Consider the following 26,726-nt stretch of genomic DNA (forward strand, 5'->3'; position numbering starts at 1 on the left):
AACATTTGAGAGCAGGGACCGAGAGACATGGAGACATCGAGAGATCTGAGAGAGGGCGAGGGCTTTGGGGGGGGGGGGGCGTGGGAAGGGGGCAGTGGGAGAGGTATAAAACATATGGACACTGCCAGGACTTCCAGGAAAGAAGTTGGAATTTCAAACAAGGTGGATCTGGGGTGAATTAGCGGGGGTAGAAAAGATCAAGGTTTTGGATGAGGGAAGATAAGAGATGGTGGTGAACAGCTGTTTTAAAGACCTGGAGGGAGGAGTGGGATTGAAGGGAGTGAGGGAGTTTGTTCCAGAGGCGGGAGAAAAGAGGAATGAAAGAGTGAAGGTGAGCGGAGAGCCGAGATTTCGGCAGTTTAACCATCAGAGGGTTGCTGGCAGATCTTGTGCGACCTGTAGGAATATTTGGGGGACAGAGCACAGAGAGAGCTGGGGGTGCAAGGCCGGAGAGGAGTCGGTAGAAGACAGAAAGACCACCTACCTGCCTGCGGTGAGTGAGTGAAAGGCCCTCGGAGATAGCTTCATCGCGGGAGATTCCAATAATTCTGAAAGCTTTGGTTTCAACAGCGTGAAGCCGAGCTAGGTGTGAGGCAGGAGCACCGGCCCATAGGGGAGAACAGTATTCCATTGAGCTGCGGATGAAAGCCTTGTATGTGGTGAGGAGCTCAGGTGTGCCGAGGAAGGACTTCGCACGACGGAGGATGCCCAGTCGGCGACTGGCTTTGGAGGCCAGCTTGGAAATGTGGTTTTCCCAAGAAAGATCATGGCAGATAGTGAGACCCAAAACCTTGAGCGACAGAACTTCTTGGAGAGGATTGTTGAGAAAGTAGATGGGAGGGTTGTCCAGTCGATCTTTTCGGAGAGACATAGTAAGAGTGTGAGATTTGTCAGGATTGAAAGACATGTTCCACTTGTTTGACCAGTCTGTGATTTTGTCCAGGTCTTCAGAGAGTGAGGAGGCAGCAGACTGCCGATCTGAGGGAAGAGGAATGGAGCGGCAGAGAGTGGAGTCATCAGCAAAGAGATAGAGAGGATTTTCGAGAGAGTCAGAGAGATCATTGATGAAGACCAGAAAAAGCACGGGGCCCAGAACACTGCCTTGGGGAACTCCAGCCTGAACAGGAAGAGGAGATGAGAGAAACCCATTCAGGGCCACACGTTGACGACGACTAGAGAGGAAGTCCGCCAGCCATGCGTGGAGATTTCCATGGATACCAAAGGAGGAGAGTTTGGTGAGCAGAGCGGGGTGCCAGACCGTGTCGAAGGCACGTGATATGTCGAGGGAGACAGCTCTAATTTCCTGTTTGGCATTGAGGACCTCCATCCATTGTTGAGACAGCAGAAGCAGCATGTCCAGAGTAGAGTGACCTGGTCTGAAACCAAATTGATGATCAGAGATCAAGCCATTGGAGAAGAGGAAAGATTTCATATCAGAAGCAATGATGGATTCCATGACTTTGCTGATAATTGGGAGAAGGCTGATTGGTCTGTAGTTGCTAGGATCTGTTTTTGCACCTTTTTTGTGCAAAGCGGTGATGTTGGCTGATTTCCAAGCAGATGGCAGTTGACCTTGAGCAAAAGAGAGGGTGAAGAGAACAGAGAGAGGGTGAGATAGAGCAGCAGAGCAGGATTTTAGGACCCGTGGGCTGATGCCGTCGGGTCCAGTTGCAGAATCAGAGTCGAGGGTTGACAGAAACTTTTCCACCTTGTCAGGAGGAAAGGACACGGAGTCCAGGAGCAGCAGGGTACGACTGGGTATGGTGGGTACAGAGAGGGATGGGTTTGGGACACAAGATTTAGAGGCAAACACAGAGTTGAGGCATTCAGCTTTTTCACGTGCGGAGTCAGCTGTGTAGCCGTTTGAGGTAAGGGAGGGGATGGAGGGGGAACAAACACCAGAAACGGATTTGACCAGACGCCACCAGGATTTGGAAGAGGGAGACAGATAAGAGAGTTCGGTCTTGAGAACGGAGAGATATTGTTTCCTGGCTCTCCTGAGGGTGGACACACACTTGTTTCGGGCTTTGTGAAAGGAAATGAGATTTCCTTCCGTTGGATTTGCTTTCCAGGAGACGAAGGCAAGTTGTTTCTGGGCAACAGCCTCACCACAAGATTCCGTGTACCATGGACGGGAGGAAGGGTATGACAACTGAAGACGAGATGGGATAAATCTGTGCATGAGAGAGAGCAATTTACTTTGGAAGAATTCCCAGGATGAGTTGATGTCAGAGGTGGTAGAGATGGGAGACCAGTCCAGATGATTGATGGCTGCTTGAAGACCGTGCCAGTTGGCCTGAGTGAAATGCCAGACTCGTCGACGCTGAGCAGGCTCCCTGAGGATGGTCAGAGAGATGTCCACTTTAACAAGGACATGATCAGATGATCCGATCGGAGCAGAAGAAGAGCAGCAGACATTTTCAGGGAAGTTAGTCATAACCAAGTCCAGAAGAGAAGATGTTCCGTTGACTGAGATCCGGGTCGGGAAATTGACAGATTGTGTCAGTCCCAGTGAGTCGCAGAAGTCCTTTGCTGAGGAGCCATGGCTGGTGAGAGAGGTACCCACTCCCAGCCAACTGGCATGATGACAGTTGAAATCACCACATATGAGGAAGAGAGAGTTGGGATGAGTAGATAGAAGTTGGTCCATATCATCAGACAGCGAGATGTAGATGGAGTCATCACTGTTTGGTGGACGGTACAACACACATATGAACAAGAGGTGGGAGCGAAGGGGAAGCCGTAGCCAGAGGTATTCCTGGGGGTGAGGTGGAGAGAGTGCAGTGTAGGGCGAGTGAGGAAGAGAGTTTTTGATAAAGATAGCAACCCCGCCTCCAGGACGAGGCTCAGGTCTATCATACCGGAGGAGGGAGTAGCCCGGGAGAGATACTATGGAATCAGAGACATCATAAAGGAGGAAAGTTTCTGTTAAGCAGATCACGTCTGGTTTGACAGAAGCAACCTGTATGGAGAGATCAGTTAAGTTTGAACGAAGGCCCCGGATGTTTGAGGTCCATACCGTTAATGAAGAGGAAGGGGGAGCATCAGATACAGAACAGGGGGGAGGAGGGGTAGGGTAAGATGTGGAAGAGGTGGAAGAGGTAGGGAGAGCTGTTGAAGGTGTGTCAGAGATTTCAGAATAGCTCGGAGAAAGGGAAGGATGGGGCGGACAAAAGGTTTGATGGTGATTGGGTGAGCCACAATGAGGTGTTATTTGAGGAGGGGGAAGAGCGAGGCAGAAGGTTGGGGGAGATGGAGGTGAGAGTTTGAAGGGGGAAGAAGCGGGGAGGACGCTTTGAGGAGGGGGAGTGAGCGGGGGGAAATTGAGAAGCAATGAGGGTGGGGAGATTTGAAGGGGAGGGGTGAGGGGGGAGTTTGGGAGGGAAGGGACAAGGGGAGGGATTTGAAAGGGATGGGATATGGGGGAGATTTGGAGGGGAGGGGTGAGGCAGGAGTCTAGGAGGGGAGGGGCGAGGGGGCGTCTTGGCGGGGAGGGGTGAGGGAGTAGTTTAGGAGGGAGGGGGCAAGGGGGGAGATTTGAAAGGGATGGGTGATGGGGAAGATTTGGAGGGGAGGGGTGATGGGGAAGATTTGGAGGGGAGGGGTTATGGGGAAGATTTGGAGGGGAGGGGTGAGATTGGATTTTTGAAAGTGTACGATTTATGGGAAACGAACATTTATTGCAAAATGAGTTTCTTGTGACCTTCGAGTTAAAAATACGTTTAAGGACGCTGGATGGAGGATGGAGTGCAGGAGAGTTTAGGGAATGTAGAACAAAGGCACTATAGGAGATGGATATTTTTTTTGGGATGAATTGATTTGGTGAGCAAGTCGAAAGCAGCCTTTTAAAGAAGAAGAAGAAAAAGGTGTTATAAAATATGACGGAATACATAACTTGAGGGGAAAGTGTAAACATTGAAGGTTAATGAGTGAAAACTATCTGGGGAAATGGGGGAGAAACACGTGGTCGAAGAACGAACGAACGAATAAGAATGAATAAACGAATGAGAACAGAGAAGGAAATTTTTTTTTTTTTTTTTTTTTTTTTTTTTGAGTTGAGATTTACACAAGGAAGTAGGCTATGGGTGAAAAGCCTGGGAATACAGAGAACGAAAGTTATTGGATCACAAACGACGGACCACTGAGAGAAAAACAAAGCCTCAAGGTTGTACAGTGCACACTGTACAAGGCCTTGCTCGCGACACGGCAAACAGACGATCAATTTATGAAAGATAAACACCGAGAAACAACCAAAGTTGCACACAATAACTTCACACACCGAAAGATAAATACAGTTTCGACAAAATACAATTGTGAACAGACTTAACTTCGAAAAACGTGGAGACCGTGTGGAGCTTCGAAAAACCCTGCCGCCGTCTCCAAGATCTCGCGAGCTCGCGAGTCTTTGTCTTTCCCTCGCGGTCCCCATGTGCTGTTTTTGTCTTTCCCTCGCGGTCCCCATGTACTGTCTTTGTCTTTCCCTCGCAGTCCCTATGTGCTGTCTTTGTCTTTCCCTCGCGGTCCCCATGTGCTGTTTTTGTCTTTCCCTCGCGGTCCCCATGTACTGTCTTTGTCTTTCCCTCGCGGTCCCCCTGTACTGTCTTTGTCTTTCCCTCGCGGTCCCTATGTGCTGTCTTTGTCTTTCCCTCGCGGTCCCCATGTACTGTCTTTGTCTTTCCCTCGCGGTCCCCATGTACTGTCTTTGTCTTTCCCTCGCGGTCCCTATGTGCTGTCTTTGTCTTTCCCTCGCGGTCCCCATGTGCTGTTTTTGTCTTTCCCTCGCGGTCCCCATGTACTGTCTTTCCCTCGCGGTCCCCATGTACTGTCTTTGTCTTTCCCTCGCGGTTGTCAGCTCTTTCACGAGCCTCGATTCAGTATAGAAAAAAAAAGAAGAAGAAAAAAAAAGGCCGAGCTGAGCGCAAGGTTTCATGGTGGTTGGGTGGTGAGGCCTGGAAATATTCACTGCATGGACACATTTAGGAACGTGGAGTTCACAGGATAATCCGTGTAGGAATCTTGGCTCGGCTGCTCCTGAGCACTCAGTGCTTCCAACTCTTCTCTTGATCATAAAAATCATAATCACGGTTGTAGAGTCGGGTGCTGTAGTCATGTGAGTAGCGGACCCCATCTCGGCTACCACCGTAATAGTCATCCCGTCGAGAGTTGCCAAAACTGCGCTGCTGCTGCTGGGAGCCTCCGTAGTAATCACGACTGCGGCCGCCACCAAAACTACTACTCCCACCCCGGGAGCCATAGCCACCCCTGAAACTACCTCCACGTTTTCCTCCTCTGTAGCCCCCTCGACGCCCATGGCCTGCCTTCTCTACTGTTATGGTCCGACCATCTAAATCCTTGCCATTCAAATCCTTTTCTGCATCTTTGGCGTCCTTTGTTTTTTCAAACGTGACAAAGCCAAACCCTCTCGACTTTTGCGTCTCCCTGTTTTTTATCAGCAGCACTTCCAAGAGTGGTCCATATTTGCCAAAGATAGAGTCCAGAACATCTTCACTTGTGTCAAAGTTCACTCCTCCTACAAAGAGCTTGCCAACATTGCTTCCATCCATGACTTCTGTGTGCTGACACTTAGTTTCAGGGTACTCGACAAGAAGTAGCTGTGCAAAGCGTGACGTCAGTACCTTCTCCTTCTCTTCAGAGCGCTTCCTACCCATAGCACGAGTCACTGCACAGGATGGAAAGATACCCGGAATCTCCTGCTCGAACTGTGCGGTGTTATTTTCCATACTGGGCTTTTCAACCAACATTGGATTACCAGAAACTCGACCACCAGCCAAAACATTCCAGATAATAAAAGAGATTCCCTCGACAGGAAGAGAGGCTTGTAAACCTACGGTGACTGGTCCTGACACCAAATCAGACTCTAAATGGATGACATGAAGTGGAGCTTTAACATAGCCACCAACCCCCTGTAAAAGAACACGAACACCAGTTGCCGTCTTCTCTGACAATGGCAAAATTCCCTCAAGCATCAAAGATTGATGTGCTCCTGTGTCCCTCAATACCCTAACAGGTCTCTGGTTAGTCCAGTCTCCATCCAGTAACACAAACCCCTCTGAAATAAAACGTTTGTAACCCTCTTGAACAAGGTCGTTCTGTGATGCCGTAACTTTGGCATGGGAACTTTCACAAGGCGCTGTCCTCCAAGGACGATTACTCGCATTGGCCAATGCATTCGGAGTTGTACTAGTCTGACTCCGCTCCTGATTTTTCCTTTTCAGGGCATAACATTGGGACATCAAATGCCCAGGTTTCTTGCAAAAAGCGCAAGTAGGCCCGGAGGAAAAACTCGTGGTCTGCCTCGGGCCTCCCGGAAGATAAGTCTGTCTTGGAAATGTCGTCTTCTGATCCCTAAAAGTCGTGGTATCAGATTTGTCCCCATAGTCACCTCTAGGCCGCCTCCATGAATATTTGTTCTCCGAACCTGATTTACCATAACTCCCCTGGCCAACTCTAGGGGGGAAATTAGGTTTGTGGAACCCCATCCTGTGTGTCAAGGCATAGTCATCTGCCACTGTTGCTGCCTCATGCAACTCTGGTACTTTCTTCTCACCCAGATGTACTTTAATGTCCACGTGGACACACTGATTGAATTCCTCCACCAAAATCAATTGTCGTAACAGGTTGAAGTCTTTCCCAATCTCCTTCGAGTCACACCACCTATCAAACATGGTTTCCTTCATACTGGCAAACTCCACATGGGTCTCACTCTCCCTCTTCCTGGAATTCCTGAATTTTTGCCGGTAAGCTTCAGGGACCAATTCATAGGCTTTGAGAATGGCTTTCTTCACTATCTCATAATCTGCACATTGGTCAATCGGTAAAGCCGAAAATATATCTTGAGCTTTACCCACCAGAACACTTTGCACTAACATAGTCCAGGACCCCACAGGCCATTTTAGCATTTGAGCCACCTTCTCAAAATGTAAAAAAAACTTGGCTACATACTTTTCATTGAAGGGTGGAACCAGCCTCACATGCCTACCAACATCCCAAGTGTTCTGACTAGTTGTCGAACTAGCCGGCATGGATACTACTTCTCTCCGTTCTCCCAGTAATTCCAGCTCCTTGAGTTTACGTTCCTTCTGATACTCCATGTCACATTCCTTTAACTCCCTTTCGGCTCTCCTTTCCTCTGCTCTTCTTTCTTCTTCAGCTCTCCTTTCCTCTGCTCTTCTTTCTTCTTCAGCTCTCCTTTCCTCTGCTCTTCTCTCCTCGAGTTCCTTTTCAGCTCTCCTTTCCTCGAGTTCTCGTTCCTGTTCTGCTCTTTCCTTTGCTCTTCTTTCCTCGGCTTTCCATTCCAACTCTTTTAACCTTTCCTGGCTCTGCAGTTGCATCTCCATTTTCCAGAGCTCCACATTTCCTTTTTCCTCTGGTAACCAATCCAAGGCTACCTCTTCCCATGTGTCTTGTCCCACTAGAGACTCCACCACCAATGTCTGAATCTCAGCTTTCTTCATACTAACTCGGACCTCCAAGTTAAAATATTTGGCCAATATCATGACTTCATGAGTTCCGATCTTTTTAATGCCTGGAACTGTGCCTCATTAGGGGACGCCGCAAACTTTTCTGCACCAAACACCATGGTGACTATCAGTTAGCGCCTGTTAACCTTCACACAAAAAAATTCCAATTTTTTGAAAAATTTGGGAATGTTAGAAAATTCCAAATTTGGGAATTTTGGGAATGTTAGGGAATTCTATCCGGGACGGGCCCCCAATTTCTGTTACGTGCTCCTCCCCAAACCCCGGTCACGGTGTACCTCCGAGCCCCGAGAGGAGTCACGGCAGAAAGATGTGTTATTCTGTATGTCAAAGATCAATGGTGAAACCACACCATTTGTTACCAACAAACAAGTATTGTATTAAGGTCACACAAAAATAACAGTACAATAACAATATTAATCAATTGTATAACCAATATATCATTCCTATGATGGTACCATCAGTTTCATACAATATAACTCGCTGTGCTCCAAGTGAGCAAAAATAACATTCCCACTGTCTCTGTCCCAACTTCAAACCAAGGTCGATCCACGCTCCAGTGATCGTCAGAACGATGTTGTATCGAGACCAGAATCCCGCTCGGTTGACAGTCACACTGCCAAAGATAGGCAAAAGTGTCCTCAAGAGGTGGCTGGGAAATCACACCTTCGGGTATGGACGTTCAACGGCTCCCAATCGGCGAACCGCAAATTCACACTCAAAATCCACATTACACACACACACCAGGTTAACGTCTGGATGCGGTGAAATGGTTGAAGCGAGGTGAAAAACCTGGAGCAATGCGAAAATCCAGCGTGAGGCAAAATGGCCAACGGTCTGTTCTCGAGACGTAACGGCACTTCAATGATTCTCTTCGGAATCAACTGCAAAACCTGTCATGCAGGTTTATCTGTCACAGCGATAACAACTCTGTCGCAGGAATCCCTTTCCCAGGAAACCCCAAAGTTCGCTAGTGACCCCTGTTCGCCAGCGTTTGCTCCAAACCTCCAAGTAGCTCGGCTCCTCCGACCTTACTCGCTCTGCCTCTTCTTCCTCTTTTTCTTTTCTTCTTCTTCTTTTTCGTCCGGTTCCCGATCCGGTTTCCGGTTTCTTTTAAAACACTATTTTTTTTTACCTTTTGAAAAGAGTAATCTCTATTTCACTTAAATGATAACAATAATAGTACATGGAACCAAAAATGTTTACAGTGGATGAGAACCACAACAACAGAAGTGACGAATCCGTAACACGAAGCTACAATCTTGTCTGACCTCCTCAGACAATTCTCTGGTTTTCTTTCTTTTCTCCATGCTCATTGTGGTCACACAGTGACACAAAACAGCAGAATGACTCCTTTTCTCCATTCAAACTGGTTGAATGAATGATTTTTATATTGTAGGAACCTGCAACTCACTACAGGTGAGTTCAATTCCAAATTAAAGGAGAATCACCTGATTGAAATCTAATTATTTCCACCAACTTCTAAAAGGTGCCAATAATATTGTCCGAGCCATTTTAGGATTTCTGTGTGGAATAAGCTAAGATTTAGTTATTTTTTCAGCTTTTTTGGTTTTGTTCCACTGCAAACCAAAGAAATGCATTTGTGGATCCCAAAATATTTTTTAATTTCAACAAATTTCTGGAAGAAATGGTGCATTATTTGGAAAAAGTGCAAGGGTGTCAATATATTTGGCCACAACAGTACTAGCTTGGCTTTCCTCACCACGTGTCAAAACAGAGGAACGGGCTTATTTTAGCTGAGGATAATGACTGTACCTGAGTTGCTGTGCTGTCATGATTTACACCAATCATAATACAAACCGGTGTGTACCCTGGTTAGAATAGGTACACCGTATCCCTGCATGTCGTAAGAGGCGACAAAGGGGGTTGGCGTCAGGAAGGGCATCCGGCCATAAAAACATTGCCTCAAAAAGAGAACCATGACAATTACAACGACATATGGGCAGGGTACAGCCCGAAGTGGAGATCGGTTTCTGAGGTTTGGGACATGAAATGTAGGGACAATGACAGGGAGATCAGGAGAAGTGGTGCAAGTATTGGTCAGAGGAAGAGTGGACATATGTTGTGTGTAAGAGACGAGATGGAAGGGAAGTGGTGTGAGAATGGTGAAGGGTAGGCAGGAACAGAAATACAAGTTTGTGTGGCAAGGGTGCCCAGAAGGCGTGAATGGTGTTGGTGTCCTGTTTTCTGAGGAGTTTGTAGACAGTGTGGTGAGTGTGACTAGAGTGAGTGATAGGTTGATGATGGTGAAAATGATGATTGGAAAGCTCTTGGTGAACGTCATCTCGGGATATGCTCCGCAGGTTGGTCGGAGCGATGAAGAGAAGGAGAAGTTCTGGTGTGCGATAGAGAAGCTGATGGAAAACGTGAAAGATGAGGAAGTTGTTGTGGTAGGAGGAGACCTAAATGGACATGTGGGAAGGAGTATGGATGGTTTTGAGGGAGTTCATGGGGGTTACGGATATGGTGTGAGAAATGGAGAAGGTGAAAGGATTTTGGAGTTTGCTGATGGAGCTGATTTGTTGATTTGTAAAACTCAGTTCCAGAAAGGGGATAATAAGCTTGTTTCATACACATCAGGTGGGTCGACGACAACCGTTGACTACCTGATGGTGCGTAGGCGAGATAGGGGGCACCTCCGGGACACAAAGGTGATCCCGGGGGAGGAGGCTGTTTCACAGCACCACTTGGTTGTCTGCGACATAAGGGTGAAAGGTGCGAGGAGAGCTCGGCGGGTGAAGTACCAACCGAGAATGAAGGTGTGGAGGTTGAAAGAGGTGACAGTAAGGGGGGCATTAAAAGAGAGGCTGAGTAGGGTAGAGGATGATGTGGTTGAGCTTGAACGTGGTTGGATGTCAATGAAAGATAATCTGTTGGGAGCCGTTGGTAAGGTATGTGGATGGACAAAAGGACCACCGAGGCACTCGGAATCATGGTGGTGGGATGATGAAGTTGGAAAGAGGATTGACGAGAAGAGGAAGAAGTTCAAGGAGTGGCAGAAGGCAAAGGGTACGGGAGCAGAAAAAGCAGAGCATGAAAGTTATAAGGCAGCCAAGAAGGCTGCAAAGAAAGAGGTAGCAAAGGCGCAGGAGGCATGTAGGAAAATGTTCGGAGAACGCTTGGATTCGGAAGAGGGTCAGAGAGCGGTATTCAGGATTGCAAAGCAGATAGCGAAAGAGAGGTGTGATGTGATGGGGGTGAGTTGCTTGAAGGATGAAGTGGGACAAATTGTTGTGGACCCAGATGGAATTAAAGGAAGATGGAAAAGATATATGGAAATGCTGTTGAATACAGAGAATGAATGGGATGGCAACATAGAGAGTAACCCAGTTTTATGACCGGTAGAGAAGATAACTGAGAAGGAAGTTAAGGAAGCGATAAAAGCAATGAAGAGTAGAAAAGCGGGAGGGCCGACAGGAGTTGTGGGAGATATGTTGAAGGCAGCAGGAAGTTGGGGTGTGAAGAGAATGACAGAGATCTGTAATCTGGTGGTGAAAGAAGGCCGCATTCCAGTCGATTGGGAACTGAGTACCCTCATCCCTCTATACAAGGGGAAAGGTGATCCTCTGGAGTGTGGCTCGTCCCGAGCGATAAAGTTATTGGAGCATGGAATGAAGGTATTGGAAAGGGTGTTGGAGAGGAGGATAAGGAAGAAGGTGAAGATCGACGAAATGCAGTTTGGATTTATGCCAGGAAGAGGAACGACAGACGCGCCCTTTATTGTGAGGCAGTTGCAGGAGAACTACATGGAGAAGAGGAAGAAGTTGTTTCTTGGGTTTGTTGATCTGGCGAAAGCATTCGATAGGGTTATACGTGAAGTATTGACATGGGCATTGAGGAAGTTAGAAGTGGAGGAATGGTTGATCAGAGTAGTGATGGCAATGTACAAAAGAGCCGCACAGCTGTAAGGACGAAGGACGGGAACAGTGGTGAGTTTGAGGTGAAGGTGGGAGTGCATCAGGGGTCGGTACTAAGTCCACTACTATTTGTAGCTGTGATGGAGGTTCTGGCTCAGAACGTAAAGGAGGGTTTACCGTGGGAGTTGTTGCATGCAGATGATCTGGTGTTGATTGCGGAAAGTATGGATGGACTGAAGGAAAAGATGACCAAGTGGAAGGAATGTATGGAGACAAAAGGTCTGAAGGTGAATATCGGAAAAACGAAGGTGATGGCAGTTGGTAAAGCATGTGGTGAGGTGCAAAGAACTGGGAAGTGGCCATGTGCTGTGTGCAGGAAGGGTGTCGGAGTGAACTCCATTCAATGTACAATGTGCGCTGAGTGGGTTCATCAAAAATGTAGCGGTCTGAGAGGGTCATTAACCAGTGTGGCAGCTACATTCAAATGTAAGGTGTGCACAGAGGGAGCTGCCGATGGAGGAAATGTTGAGTTGGATCTTGGAGACGGCGTGAAGCTGGAAGGTGTGAAAACATTTTGCTACCTCGGAGACATGCTGAATGGAGAAGGTGGATCAGACTCGGCAACGGTTGGGAGAGTGAGATGTGCATGGAAGAAGTTTTGGGAACTGAGTGGCATGCTGATGAGGAGGGGAGTGTCGTTGAAGCTGAAGGGAAAGGTGTATGCTGCATGTGTGAGAAGTGTTATGATTTATGGGAGCGAGACACGGGTCATGAATGTAGAGCAGCAACGAAGGCTGGAAAGGGTGGAAATGCGAATGGTTCGGTGGATGTGCGGAGTATCGTTGAGAGAGGGGAAGACAAATGATGAATTGCGAAAGATGATGGGAATAGAGCCTGTGATTGATGCTGTGAAGAGGAACAGGTTGAGGTGGTTTGGTCATGTGTTGAGGAAGGATGAAAGTGACTGGTTGAGAAGAGTGATGGAAATGAATGTAGAAGGAAATAGAGGACGGGGAAGACCGAGAAAGACTTGGCTAAAGATGGTGGAAGAAAAATACGGGCAAGGGGGTTAACAAGTGGAGATGCAGAAAATAGGGCAAAATGGAGAAGATTGTCATGGGGACCTCAAGGCTAACCCCCGCTCTTGCAGGGAAAATGGCCTTAAAATGCATGTTGTTGTGTTGTGTAATAAACCACCTTTAGAGGCCATTTTTCCCTGCAAAGCAGGGGTTGGCCTTTTTCGGGAACCGTGGTTGTTGTTGTTTTTTTGTCCCGGTTTATGAAGCAATGTTTTACGGCCGGATGCCCTTCCTGACGCCAACCCTTTTTGCCGCCTTTAACGACAAACAGGGAATTACCAGTGAACTGGTACTCAATTTGCCGACCTCAGAAGGATGACAGGCTGAGTCAACCCCCTGGCGTTAATTCAGCGATCAACCGGGATTCGAACCCAGGATCCTAGGTATCCTAACCCGGCACCCTAGCCGCTAGCCCAACACCAGGGTATACACACCCTGGTGTTGTGTTACACACCTCACCACCACGTTGTTGTGTTGTGTAATACAAACAATTATTTTGCACAAATGTATTTGTTGTGTTTGTGATATTACATTTTTATAGGCAATTTAGGTTGAAGATTTCGGTTCAAAAAATCTTTTTTAAAATAAAATATTTTATTTAAAAATAAAACATTTTAAATATTTAATAGAAAAAAAAATATTTCAAAAGAAAACCCCTCAGCACATACATACGGGAGGTGAAGGTGCAGACTGGAAGTTTGGGACGATTACACCTCACCACCACGTAATTCAAAACACCTCACCACCACGTAATTCAAAACACCTCACCACCAGGTAATTCAAAACACCTCACCACCACGTAATTCAAAACAACTCACCACCACGTAATTCAAAACACCTCACCACCACGTCATTCAAAACACCGCACCACCGTGTAATTCAAAACACCTCACCACCACGAAATTAAAAACACCTCACCACCACGAAATTAAAAACACCTCACCACCCCATAATTAAAAACACCTCACCACCACATAATTAAAAAACCTCACCACCACGAAATTAAAAACACCTCACCACCACCTAATTGAAAACACCTCACCACCACGAAATTAAAAACACCTCACCACCACATAATTAAAAACATCTAACCACCACGAAATAAAAAAACACCTCACCATCATGTAATTCAAAACACCTCACCACCACATATTTTAAAACACCTCACCACCACGTAATTCAAAATACTTCACCAACACGTATTTAAAATCACCTTACCATCACAAAATTAAAAACACCTCACCACCACAAAATTAAAAACACCTCACCGCCACGAAATTAAAAACACCTCACCACCACATAATTAAAAACATCTAACCACCACAAAATAAAAAACACCTCACCATCATGTAATTAAAAACACCTCACCACCACATATTTTAAAACACCTCACCACCATGTAATTCAAAATACTTCACCAACACGTATTTAAAAACACCTTACCACCACAAAATTAAAAACACCTTACCACCACAAAATTAAAAACACCTCACCACCACAAAATAAAAAACACCTCACCACCACATAATTAAAAACATCTAACCACCATGAAATAAAAACACCTCACCATCATGTAATTAAAAACACCTCACCACCACGAAATTAAAAACACCTCACCACCGCGTAATTAAAAACACCTCACCACAGTAGTAGGAAAATGTTGTTCCTGCACCACCCTCATTTCTCCATTCACATACATGTAAATTTTCCTCTCACCCTCACTTTTCTTCATTACCCCTTAACACCTCTATTACTGCCCCCCTTGGCCTAATGGACCTTTTACTCTTACTATCAATGTTGTTCATTCGACCACTCAAACAACGATCCTACAAATTTTCATCTTTTTTACCCAACTCACCGGTATTTAAATTAATTCTCTTATTTGTTTTGTGAACTGTTTTACCAGCTGCCTTTTCATTAAGACTTCTTTGATATTTTTCACATTCGTTATGTTTTTCATTTATATACCAAGGTTGATTACACCTCCACTCTTTAGTCTGGTTGATACTTGGTTCTATCATTTATATGATCATAAAAAAGGTGGCGGTAGCCCCTTAAAATCCCCAACCCCATTATCTTATCACTTATATATATCTTATCACTTATATCTTATCACTTATATATATCTTATCACATATATCTTATCACTTATATATTGTTATGAATTTGGTAGAGCAATATCTAGAGCTAGGTAGATCTGAATAGGTAGGTATTCGGCTGTCGTGACAGGGACTCTACATGTAATAAGTTATTGATGTTTAGGCGTTTGTCGGGGTAAGATGTATGATTGTGGATCTACCTGGAGGTCCGAGTGTTAAATAATGAGGGATTAAAGGTAACGCCCCTGTGAGTCTCACCTGGTAGTCAAACCTTTGTCCATTATGGCACTGCAAACCACATAAACATTAGTTAGGTCCTTAGCGCAACATTAAATAATTCCCTTTCCCTGACATTGACTTCGTAATAAATAGACAGGAAACCAGGCCAAAAACACCGCCACGGTTGGCCGCCGCCGTTCGCACCTCAAAGGCCCACCAACCTCGCGTGTTACGTGTTACAAAACGACCGCGGGGGGGTCGCGGACGGGAGATGTCAGGAGTCGCATGCCGCAGAGGGCGTGACCTGGGCGAGTTGGGAGGCTGTGATTGGCTGAGGAGTGCGCCAATGTGACGTCATCGGCCACCAATATATGCGACGGTCGGACGCCATTTCAGGCAGTTGAGTTCGTGGCAGGCACTGGCAGACGCGGGCAGACGCGGGCAGACGCAGGCAGACACCAGAGAGTTCGTAGGAGTTGGTTGGAGCACACAGTCGACGCAGAGACACAGTTGGTGGAAAAGCTCCCCGAAGGCAGTTGGTGGAAAAGCTCCCCGAAGGCAGTTGGTGGAGAGTTCGTTCACACACCGAGCACACCAAGCCCACAGAGCACGCGGCAGTTCGCAGCAGTTCGTTGCAAGTCGAGGCCTCCGTTGAACCATTGGTGCACGGGCCTTGTGGAGATCGTCCTCGTGTGAAGCTGCTGGCCACGCGTCGGACGCGTGGTGCTTGGAGCGGGGCCTCGTGGAGCTTGGAGCGAAGGACCTGGTGGTGTGCGATCGGGCCAAAAGGAGCGGTGTGGACGGCCGCCACCAAGACGACGAAAGACAGATAAGCCGCATCCGCGTACATTTGAACGACGTGACGTGTTATTTTTGTATTCATAATCTCCCTCGTATCGTGTTTGCTGTCAGTCGTGTGGGGACGTCCCGATTTAGAGTTATTAGATTTACCGGCGCGGCTTTTTCACTGTATTACTATTCGATAAATAAATCCTTATATTATTTTCTATATATATATATCTGAACGCAGTTTTCCTGGGTGTTGATTTTAATAGATAAGGTTGCGGAGCCTTCGCTGTGTCCCGCCATTCCGCGCGTTTGTGTTGAACTTGAATCCGCAATTGAGTTTTCGCCTCGGGAGTTAAAGTCTCGCAAATCGGCCATCCGTAACTGTGGTGTTAATCACAGTTGCGTAACAAGTGGTGTCAGGAGTGTAGGATTTGAACCCGTCGGACAAATTTTTTGTCCGCGGCGAGACATCGACACGGTCGGACAAATTTTTTTGTCCGCGGGGAGACATCGACACGGTCGGGCGTACATTGCGCCCGACGTTCGAACGCAAAATTTTTATAGTCGAGGCGGAGAAATTTAATAATTAATCGGGCAAACGGAGCGCGATATCGCGTCTTCGTCAAATTTAAATTGTTTCAGGAATTATTAAAATAAATACGCGCGCGGGAAACAATCTTCCGGAAAGCGGATGTCGGAAATTGATGAGATGGAAGTACGCAGCGAGGCCTCCGTCAGCGTCGGGAGTGAGCCGGAAATAGGGGAATTAGATGCAGAGGTGAGCCTTGGAACCTCCCTCGTCCCGAGCACCAACTTATGCCCCTCCCCTACCGGGGAGTCGGGAACAAGTGGGACGGCCCCGATAGATCTCCAGACCATAGTAAATTTAATAAATGCTCAGAGGGCCGAGGGTGAGCGAAACCTTGCAGAAATTCGGGGAATAAATGATAAAATTGAAGGAATGGAAAATAAAATGGAGTCCCAGGGGAAGGAATGTAGGGAAGGAATGAAGGGAATGAGTGATAGATTGGAGGAACAAATGGGACAAATGAAAAGTGGGTTGGAAAATAAAATGGAGTCCCAGGGGAAGGAATGGAGGAATGAAATAAAGGAAAGGAATGAACAATTGGAAGGAAAAATTGGGGAAATGGCACAGCAGCTGGGGGAACGAATTGATGGCATAGAAGGGAGAGTGCAAAACCAAATTACGGACAGACTGGGGAAATTTGAGGGTAAAGTAGAAACTCAGATGGGGGAGATGGAAAAAGCCATAGGGGTGGAAATTGAATTGAAACGGGAAGAATTAATGTGAAAAATAGAGGAGGGCGTGACCCAGGCTGTCCAAATGGGGGAAAAGTTGGAGGGTCAGATTGGTGCCACAAATGCTCGAATTGATAAAGCAAATGGGGGCCTGGTTGTTTATCGGGACCGTGTGGATGTCACAACACCCCAACCGGGGGATGAATTTGGAATTGTGCAGCACCAGGGCGGTGGTGCGGAGCAAGAGGGGGTAGAGTTTTTGGGGGTCCGTGCAATGGAGCCGGACCAGGTATTTATTGGGGATATTGATCAAAGCCTGGCGGGGCCAGGAATGATTTGTGGAAATGATGAGGATGATTTGATCCAGCGGCTGGAGACCTGTGACAGTCCCATGGAGGTAGAGCTTGTTCAGGCCCAAAGGAGCCTGGGAGATGAGGTAAGTTGGTCCGAGGAGGTGGTTGGAATGACCGAGGGGACGCTCATTGTACACTGCTATTTGGAAACAGAGGCTCCAAAATTGGACAACCAGTTGGGGGAGTGTGTTGGCTCCGGGCTGGATTTGGATCTTGGAGGATCGGGAGATAGAGCTTCTGGAGATTTGGTCCCTGTAGGGAATTTGGATCAACTGCAGGGAGGGGCAGAACAACCGGTGGTAGAGGTTGTTCCCTGCAGCTGCGGTTTGGCAGTGGGAATGAAAATTTGTAAAATAAAATTACAATGGGAAATTGATTTGGAGCAGCCATGGTGGGGATTGGTCCCCGGGCTGCGGGATCTGGACATGGGGAGGTCATGGGTGATGGCCTCGGGCAAAAGTTGCCCCCTTCAAAAGTTGGGTATGCCAGCCAGCTGGGGGGCTGTGATGGCGAGATTTGGACGTGGGGTCCAGCCTTGGGTGTCGAGGTACGACCTGGGTCCCACGGGGGGTCTGGTGGAGTGTGGCGTCCCTTGTCCGTCGGGGCGCCGTCCGAGCTGGTGGCTCGGGCCGGCAGGGTCACCGGACCCTGGTGGGGGTTAAGACCTCCAGGGAGGTCCAAGGTGGTTTCTCAAGCCTGGGATGGCAAATATTGAGGACCACTAGGGGGAGGTGTTGTGGGTCGCGCTTTGGTGGTGGCACCGCAGATGGCCAGCTTGGGCCTGATGTAGTGATCACCCGGGCATGCGACCTGACACCCTCTCCCTGAGACTCTGGGACAACCAGCATGTGGTGACCTGGCATGGTGGTTGGTCTATGGACGCGGGTCAAACCGAATGGACAGGGATGGAGATAGCCTGCCGGACAACCATTGGGGCATCTGTGGAACGTGATGGTGTGAGTGACCTTCCACAGATGCTCCGTTATGATTTATGGACTCTCGGGTTGGGAAGAGAGCCATGGGGATGTGAATCGGGAGATGTGTAACGAGCCGAGCATATGGGCCATGCTCGGCTGGCATGTGTATGGCAAAGCATCCTTCTTTGGTGAGGTTAGTGAAATGTGATAAATGTTTAGCATGGGTAATCTGTGGGTTAGATGGAAATTTAAGGGTGGATTTTGAAATGCCATGGTGGACACTGTACAGTGACGCCATTATTGATCCAGGTGTGAAGACCAAAGTGTTGGAGGCTGTGATAAAATTAATAGGGTAGCAAGACACAGCTTTCAACTGGTTGCGGGGGCAACTGTGCTGATATTTGGGACGCGGGATGATGGGGATGTAGTTGTGTAGCCTGAGGGTCAACGTGGTGCTGTGCGTGTCCGAGGTGTGTGGACCATGTCTTCTGGGTGGGTCTCCTGGTGGAGCATGGCTGTTGACTGGACCTTGGTGTGGTCAAGTGTGGGTGAGCACTGGGGGGCTGCAGTTCTGTAGTCGGACTGGGGGATGATGGGGAGGTGCAGGGGACGTGGCTGTAGGGATGCCACGCACTGCGACCGTGCCCCCCAGGGCCGAGGTTGTGTGTGCGGTAGTGTGTGTTTTGGCAGCAAGTGCTCACCACATTGGCCAGCTGGGGCTGCTGCAGCTGTGTTCCTCGCAGGGGGGCCGAAGGATGGATGGTGGGTCGCACCCTTATGGACACTCATGGGCCATGTTGGCGTTTTGACTGCTCACCTTGTCCCGGTGACCCTTGCACGGTAGAGGTGCAGAGCTGTCGTGGCCACAGGTAGTTGTGTAGTGATGATCACCGTTGGATGCGGATCCACATACCTGCCAGTGTAGTGGGGACAAAAGAGAAATTTGGAAGTATTTGGTAGGCCCAATGTGAAATTTTGGGAATTGTATGGGTGGATGACACTCTTGGACCTGACCAACCTGCAACTACCTGCACTTGAGGTGAGTGTTTTGAGGAGTACTGTCCCAGGCTTCAGGACTTGCTTTGGAAATTGGGGACATGTAAATTGGAGTTGGGAGGCGGGTGAGAGTGATGACATGGCCGGTGAGGGGATGGAATGGGAGCCACAGTGTCTTGTGGGTGGCGTATGTTTTTGTATTGTGGTTAGGTGTTTTGATGTGGTCATGAGAGTGGAACCTGGAGAGTGAGTGATGATTATTGGAGATAATGAGGGGCGATACTTGTGCTTTTGGAAATGTGCTTTTGGAAATGTGTGATGGATTAAATGTGAACTGGGGGATTTCACATGTGGCAGGCCATGGCAAGCCTTGTAACACCTTTTACACCAAGAATTGTACTGAATTGTGCTGAGTTGTGTGGAGAATTGAATGGCAGCGGGGGGAGGAAGTGTGTTTTGGGGTCTGGTGGGTGGGGAAGGTGTGTGTGTCCGCAGGTACAGAGCAAGCTCTGAGGAGCGATGCCTGCGGGCCCCCCTCTGCGGCAATTACCCCTGGCAGCCGGTGGTAACTGGAAATTGGAGCTCGTCGGTGGAGGGTCTGGTTGGGCGCCGCGGGGTGAGGAAGTCCCCCGGTGACCCGTGTTGCTGCGCGAAAGCAGGAGGCAAAGGAGCCTGGTGTGTGTGGAGACCCTCACCGGCGAGGTAACGGCGGAAAGGGGCTGTTGGGCTGTCATGGGGCCAAGAGGTAAAGGGGGGGGGGCAATGAACTTGTAAGTCGGTTGACTTGTTTTTGGGACTGCGGGCACCACAGCCTGATGCGCCCCCACCATCTTTTTGTGCGGTACCTCCCCGCTGCCTAGTTGAGGAATGCACACACACGTGAATGACATCAATGCCATGGTCCTGCAGGGGGGTGTATTGAAGAAGAACCTTATTGATTTTTGAAATGCCTTGATGACCTATGGAATGAGAATGAGTGGTTAAGGGGTCTGTGTAGCATGAATGTGGGCGAAATCCACCGAGCCGTGTCACTCACCTGTAACATCTGGACAGGGCCGTGGAAAATTTAGGGGGATGCATTGGGGGTGCCCCGCAGGTAAGGTTGTGTCTTGTGGCATCCACCGGGGGACGCGGTCTGTAGACCGGGGTATGTACAAAGGTTAGAGTTTTGAGTTTTGGAAAGATGGTTAAGTTTTGTGGTTAAGTTAGTGTTGTGTGTTGGTTGTTTCCTCCCTCCACAGGAACAACGAAGAAAATGTACATACTTGCATGATGGTTAAGGGGTTCAGCATGTTAAGGAAGTGTAGGTAGGTAGTCCGACTCACTTCCCACAGCCCTTCCTGATTTATTTCATAGGTTAATGAAGTGTGTGACAGTAAGTGTTAAGGCTGGAATGGTAGCGCCTGCGGTGAACCTTGCAGGAGCTACGGTTCCAGGGGGGGGGGCTGTGTTATGAATTTGGTAGAGCAATATCTAGAGCTAGGTAGATCTGAATAGGTAGGTATTCGGCTGTCGTGACAGGGACTCTACATGTAATAAGTTATTGATGTTTAGGCGTTTGTCGGGGTAAGATGTATGATTGTGGATCTACCTGGAGGTCCGAGTGTTAAATAATGAGGGATTAAAGGTAACGCCCCTGTGAGTCTCACCTGGTAGTCAAACCTTTGTCCATTATGGCACTGCAAACCACATAAACATTAGTTAGGTCCTTAGCGCAACATTAAATAATTCCCTTTCCCTGACATTGACTTCGTAATAAATAGACAGGAAACCAGGCCAAAAACACCGCCACGGTTGGCCGCCGCCGTTCGCACCTCAAAGGCCCACCAACCTCGCGTGTTACGTGTTACAAAACGACCGCGGGGGGGTCGCGGACGGGAGATGTCAGGAGTCGCATGCCGCAGAGGGCGTGACCTGGGCGAGTTGGGAGGCTGTGATTGGCTGAGGAGTGCGCCAATGTGACGTCATCGGCCACCAATATATGCGACGGTCGGACGCCATTTCAGGCAGTTGAGTTCGTGGCAGGCACTGGCAGACGCGGGCAGACGCGGGCAGACACAGGCAGACACCAGAGAGTTCGTAGGAGTTGGTTGGAGCACACAGTCGACACAGAGACACAGTTGGTGGAAAAGCTCCCCGAAGGCAGTTGGTGGAAAAGCTCCCCGAAGGCAGTTGGTGGAGAGTTCGTTCACACACCGAGCACACCAAGCCCACAGAGCACGCGGCAGTTCGCAGCAGTTCGTTGCAAGTCGAGGCCTCCGTTGAACCATTGGTGCACGGGCCTTGTGGAGATCGTCCTCGTGTGAAGCTGCTGGCCACGCGTCGGACGCGTGGTGCTTGGAGCGGGGCCTCGTGGAGCTTGGAGCGAAGGACCTGGTGGTGTGCGATCGGGCCAAAAGGAGCGGTGTGGACGGCCGCCACCAAGACGACGAAAGACAGATAAGCCGCATCCGCGTACATTTGAACGACGTGACGTGTTATTTTTGTATTCATAATCTCCCTCGTATCGTGTTTGCTGTCAGTCGTGTGGGGACGTCCCGATTTAGAGTTATTAGATTTACCGGCGCGGGTTTTTCACTGTATTACTATTCGATAATAAATCCTTATATTATTTTCTATATATATATCTGAACGCAGTTTTCCTGGGTGTTGATTTTAATAGATAAGGTTGCGGAGCCTTCGCTGTGTCCCGCCATTCCGCGCGTTTGTGTTGAACTTGAATCCGCAATTGAGTTTTCGCCTCGGGAGTTAAAGTCTCGCAAATCGGCCATCCGTAACTGTGGTGTTAATCACAGTTGCGTAACAATATATATAAGGGAGCCTAACAATTCCATTTTCTAAAATAAACCTCTTATCATCAAAAGCTCCTTATGCTTTCTTATTTATCTCTTCTGAATATAATTGATGTTTCTAACTTCTTATTGAATTAATCTTTCTAAACTCTTCTTTCTTTGTTGTTAAACAATTATAATAATTTTCAAAGTTTATTGTTTCTTTAATAACATTTTTCTTTACACCTTTTAACTTCTTATCAGTCTTTTCAACGTTATTCACAATGTATTTATAAGCATAGGTTTTTGACCTCAATCCCACAAATTCACTCATGACATTTCCTCCTAATTCATCCTTAAACTTTCCAATCACCTTTTTATTTTTAGAAGAGAACAACTCACTCTCTGGACTGTAATTACTTGTATCATAGATATTAATGTCCTTTTTCATGTCTGAATAAACATCATCAGTATTAATTTTCAAAATAAAACTATCTGTATCCATATAAAGTAGATTAACATCATTTTGATATTTCTTTTTTAGTTTTTATAAAAGTAATGATACATTAATGACTTTGATAAATCAAGAATTGATGTTCCAATATGAATAGGTTTGTCCATTTCAATACGCTCTTTAATCAAATGGATCGCACAAAAGTTCTCAGTAAAGACCTCAGCTCTAGTAAAACTCGGTCTATTAATTAATTTTGATGCTTGTTCCCAAGATGTTGCTAGTCTGATATTTTGTCTTTTCCTCACATTCTCCATAGTCTTACCAAAGACCGCATTATTCATCAATTTATAAAAGTCTTTCTCAAAATCTGTTTTTGACTCTGTTCTTCTTTGTGTATTAAAATCAATGTACTCCTTTAGCCAACGACTTTGATTGAACTTTAGAACCCTATGAATATTCTCTACTCTTAGACCTTTTGATAAATATTGTCGCATATTTCTTTGGTGTAGAACATAATTTTTCTTGTCATATAATGTAGTAAGTAATTTTTCTGTTGATTCACCTATATCAAACGATTGTTGATAATCACTCAACCATTCTTTCTTTGGACTTTCTTTCTCACAAGCCAATGGAAGATCTTTATGTTTATTATGAAGTTCTTCAGGATATTTAAAATCGACCTCAAAATAATAACCGACCTTTTAATCATCCAATTATTTTTGTGTAAGGATACCAACATCTCGCAAAACCTTTTTATAGTCTTTTTCCTTTACCCATCTAAGTTTTCCATGAGGAAGAGCTTGAGACATTGCCCAACCATATAGGTTGTTCGCGTCATAGTACATCAAGTAAGAACTCTCTTTCGTTGAATCATAATTCGGAAGATATTTGTTATTTGCTTTTGTGTATCTGCTCGAGCAGACTTGTGAAATTCCACCTCTTTTAGCCTTTTCAATCATCAAAAGCATATCAACATCGGTTATCAAATCCAAATCTTGTTTAGTCATTTTCAACATCGCGCTCCAGGCCAATCCAGGAGCAGTGTAATAGTGAGCAGGATCCAATCCATATCCAGAATGACAGATTGTTCTGAAAGCCTCAAACACATCAGCCAATAAAAGCACATCAGTTTTGAGATACAAATCGTGATACTCACCAAGATTCTTGATGTTATATTTTTCCCAAACATTTTGTGCTTGTGTATAATCTTTATCAGATATATGACTGTTGTTTAATTTGTTATAGAAATTTTCTTTTGAAGGAAGTTGTGTTTCATTGAATCTCTCAAATGAGTCCATATTATCATAGGGGTAAATTCCCTTTTGTGTTAGTAAATCTTTATCTGAAAAATACTCTGCAAGACATGGAAACTCTTTTAGATTTTGAACCAAGTTGGCCAATGGACTTGCCATGAATTTAAATGTATCAAGAAATCTGATATGAGTTATAGGAGATGTATGAATTGTTTTTGTGAATGAAATGTATTTCTGATCCATGTTAGGAATTGCTGAAATGTCTCCAGATGTCTTTGAAAGTTCATTAATAAATAGATGCATATCATAATGAGCGTTGTTATGAAGAAAGACAGGAATAAAAGAGGGGAGTTTATAGTTAATATTACAACTTTGATGAGCCGGACCTCTATATTTACCAGTGAGATGACAATGATCTCTAACCTTTAGGCCTTCACCAATTTTTTCCTCACAAATGACAGACATTGTTTTTTCTAAATTCCCTTTTATCTTCACTCGTCAAGGACATTGGTTTATTGGTTTCTCTCATTATCTTGGTTAATCGAACACAGTCTTTTTCTAGTCGTTTCACAAACTCCTCTGGGGCATTTGAGCCTCTATACTCCTCTAACTTGTTATATTCATCACCAACGGATGATTTGATATAATAACAAAAACCACAAGGAGTGTGTTTTTGATATTTATTTGTGTATGATTGTTTTGGATCTGGAGAAGCAGTATCTATTTTTTCTAGAATACTTTCAAAATCAGCATATATAACAAATGGATGTTTTATTGTTTTATTTTCATCTTTGAATGTGATCTTTGAGCCTTGTTTAGGCATATTGATTACCGTTGATTTATGATCACTACAATAATTTTAATGTTTATCTAATCTTTCTTGTGTATGGAAGAAGTTAAGACAATGCATACAAATATATTTTTTATTTGTTCTTTTACATACTTGTGGTTTTATTAATTTTGTAATATCTTTGATGTATGTATAATGTGAATTTTCCTCTGAATTAAAATATAGAAGATTAATATGAGTTTGATCTTTTTTATAATTTTCAGAAAGTTTTAAAACCAGAACGTTGTTTGTTTCTGTTAGACCATAAACATTAACTGATAAATTATTTATCTTTTCAAATTTAGGAATATCATTTAATGTCATTGGAAAATTTAGATCTTTTGTATTCAACGTATTCTCATATTTTTTATAATGAGATACTCTTTCAACATGACTATATTGTGGATGTAGATGTGCTAGAATAGACCAGAGAAAACATTTATTGTCTTTATTTTTGATATTGATAACTGCTTTTCTATTTTTGATAACACTAGGTAAATCAATGTAAGAAGAAGCTTTTAGAGGGTCTGATTTAAGAATATGAATGTCTATGTAAATAATTTTTCCTATATTGAATCCACTTCCTACGATTGAATTATCCACATCTTGCTCTTGTTTAATAAGTTCATCATAGACTCCCGTTGTTTTAAAATCTTGATATGATGATATAAAGTATGGCTCAGTTCTCATGTATGGTGTATCTATAACTCCTCCATCTTTTGACATTTCTAATTTTACTCCCATATAGAATTTAAATGATTTCATTTCTTTTAGTGTTTTTTCAATTAACGTTTGAACAGCAGGTTTGACTATTTCTACAGCATCAACTATAGACTTTGGTTCGGGAGGTTTGAAGTTAAAGACTCTTATTTTAATATGTCCTTTGAAAGCACCATCAGAGTTTTTAGTTGTGATAAAATTTCATAAATGTAGATTTGTTTTAAGATGTATTTCGAAGCCTTTCTTGAGGATATTTTTTATTACAGACAAAACAGTGTTTTGTTTCCTTCTGAATAGGAGCTAGTAGGTGAAGTAGATTAAATGTGTGTTTGTTAGTTTTAAGATGTCTTTTGTATTGTCTATATTCTTGCTCACAAATGTCGCAATACGTTGCTTTGATCATATTTGTATCGTAAAATTGTGCTTAAAACAAAGTGCATTTTTTAGAGGCTTTTTAGAGATGAAACTGTGCTTAAAGTAAAACGCCTTTTTCAGAGGCTTTTATAGATGTAAGTATACTTAAAACAAAACACCTTTTTAATCACTAAATTCAACACTAAAATTATCATCATCACTATCATCTAAGTTCAATGAGAACACAGTATCATTTGTGTACACTGAATTATCATCACTAAAATCACTATCACTATCACTATCACTCTGATTCACTATCATCATCAATAAAGCTACTCTAATAACTATCATTTGTGTATAGACTATTAGTATCATAACTATCACTCGAGTTCAATAAGTACACTGAATCACTATCACTCAATGAATCACTATCATCTGAGTATAATGTAATAGTAAAATCTTCACTGCTGTATTGACTCATATTTAATTTGTAGAAAAAACGTTTCCATCTATATCAATATACTTTCTTTCATTAACGGATTCAATCACTACATTTTTAATATCAAAACTTATCTTAAAATAATCTCTAATTATCATAGAACGAAATGACATTTCACCAGAAATATTAACATCATTCATTTTACTTAGAACTACACACTTTGGATTATTAAAGAAAATACAAATTTCTCCACATGTATTGTTGATGGTCTTATCATTTATTTTAAAAGCCATACTCATATCGCGTCCGATCACTTTTTCAAGCTTTGAATAAATTGCCGGGAGTAGAGGAGAAACCTTTGTTAGATATACTTTAATAGATGTCTTTCCAGGCATAGTTAGAGCTCTTCCTTTAAATGAAATAGAGGGGCTCATGTTATTTTCCATAACAGGTTTTATCCAATAATTTCCATATTTATCTTTATTCAATTTAACATCTTTGACATATTTTTCTGCTGGTACCGAAGTAGAGATTGATTGAAATTATTCTTTTGTGTTTTGAAACATTGTATTTATTAGCTAAAAAACTTGCGTTTAATTTAAGTAAAAATTTACTGTTTAAATATGATAAGTCCTGAAGGATATTTAGAATTTCCAGACTCTCCATATGATAAATTAGAGAATTGTCCGGCTTGTGATAGAGTGGGATTAAATACAGAGTCAAAAGCACATAATCAATGTTTATTCTGTGATTATCTTTTAATTAATGATAATAAAAAAAATAAAAAAATATATAACTCTTTTAAATTAGAACCAAA

The sequence above is a fragment of the Myxine glutinosa genome, chromosome 13 (genome assembly GCF_964187855.1).
Source record: "Myxine glutinosa chromosome 13, kmMyxGlut1.1, whole genome shotgun sequence".
Lineage (NCBI taxonomy): Eukaryota > Metazoa > Chordata > Myxini > Myxiniformes > Myxinidae > Myxine > Myxine glutinosa.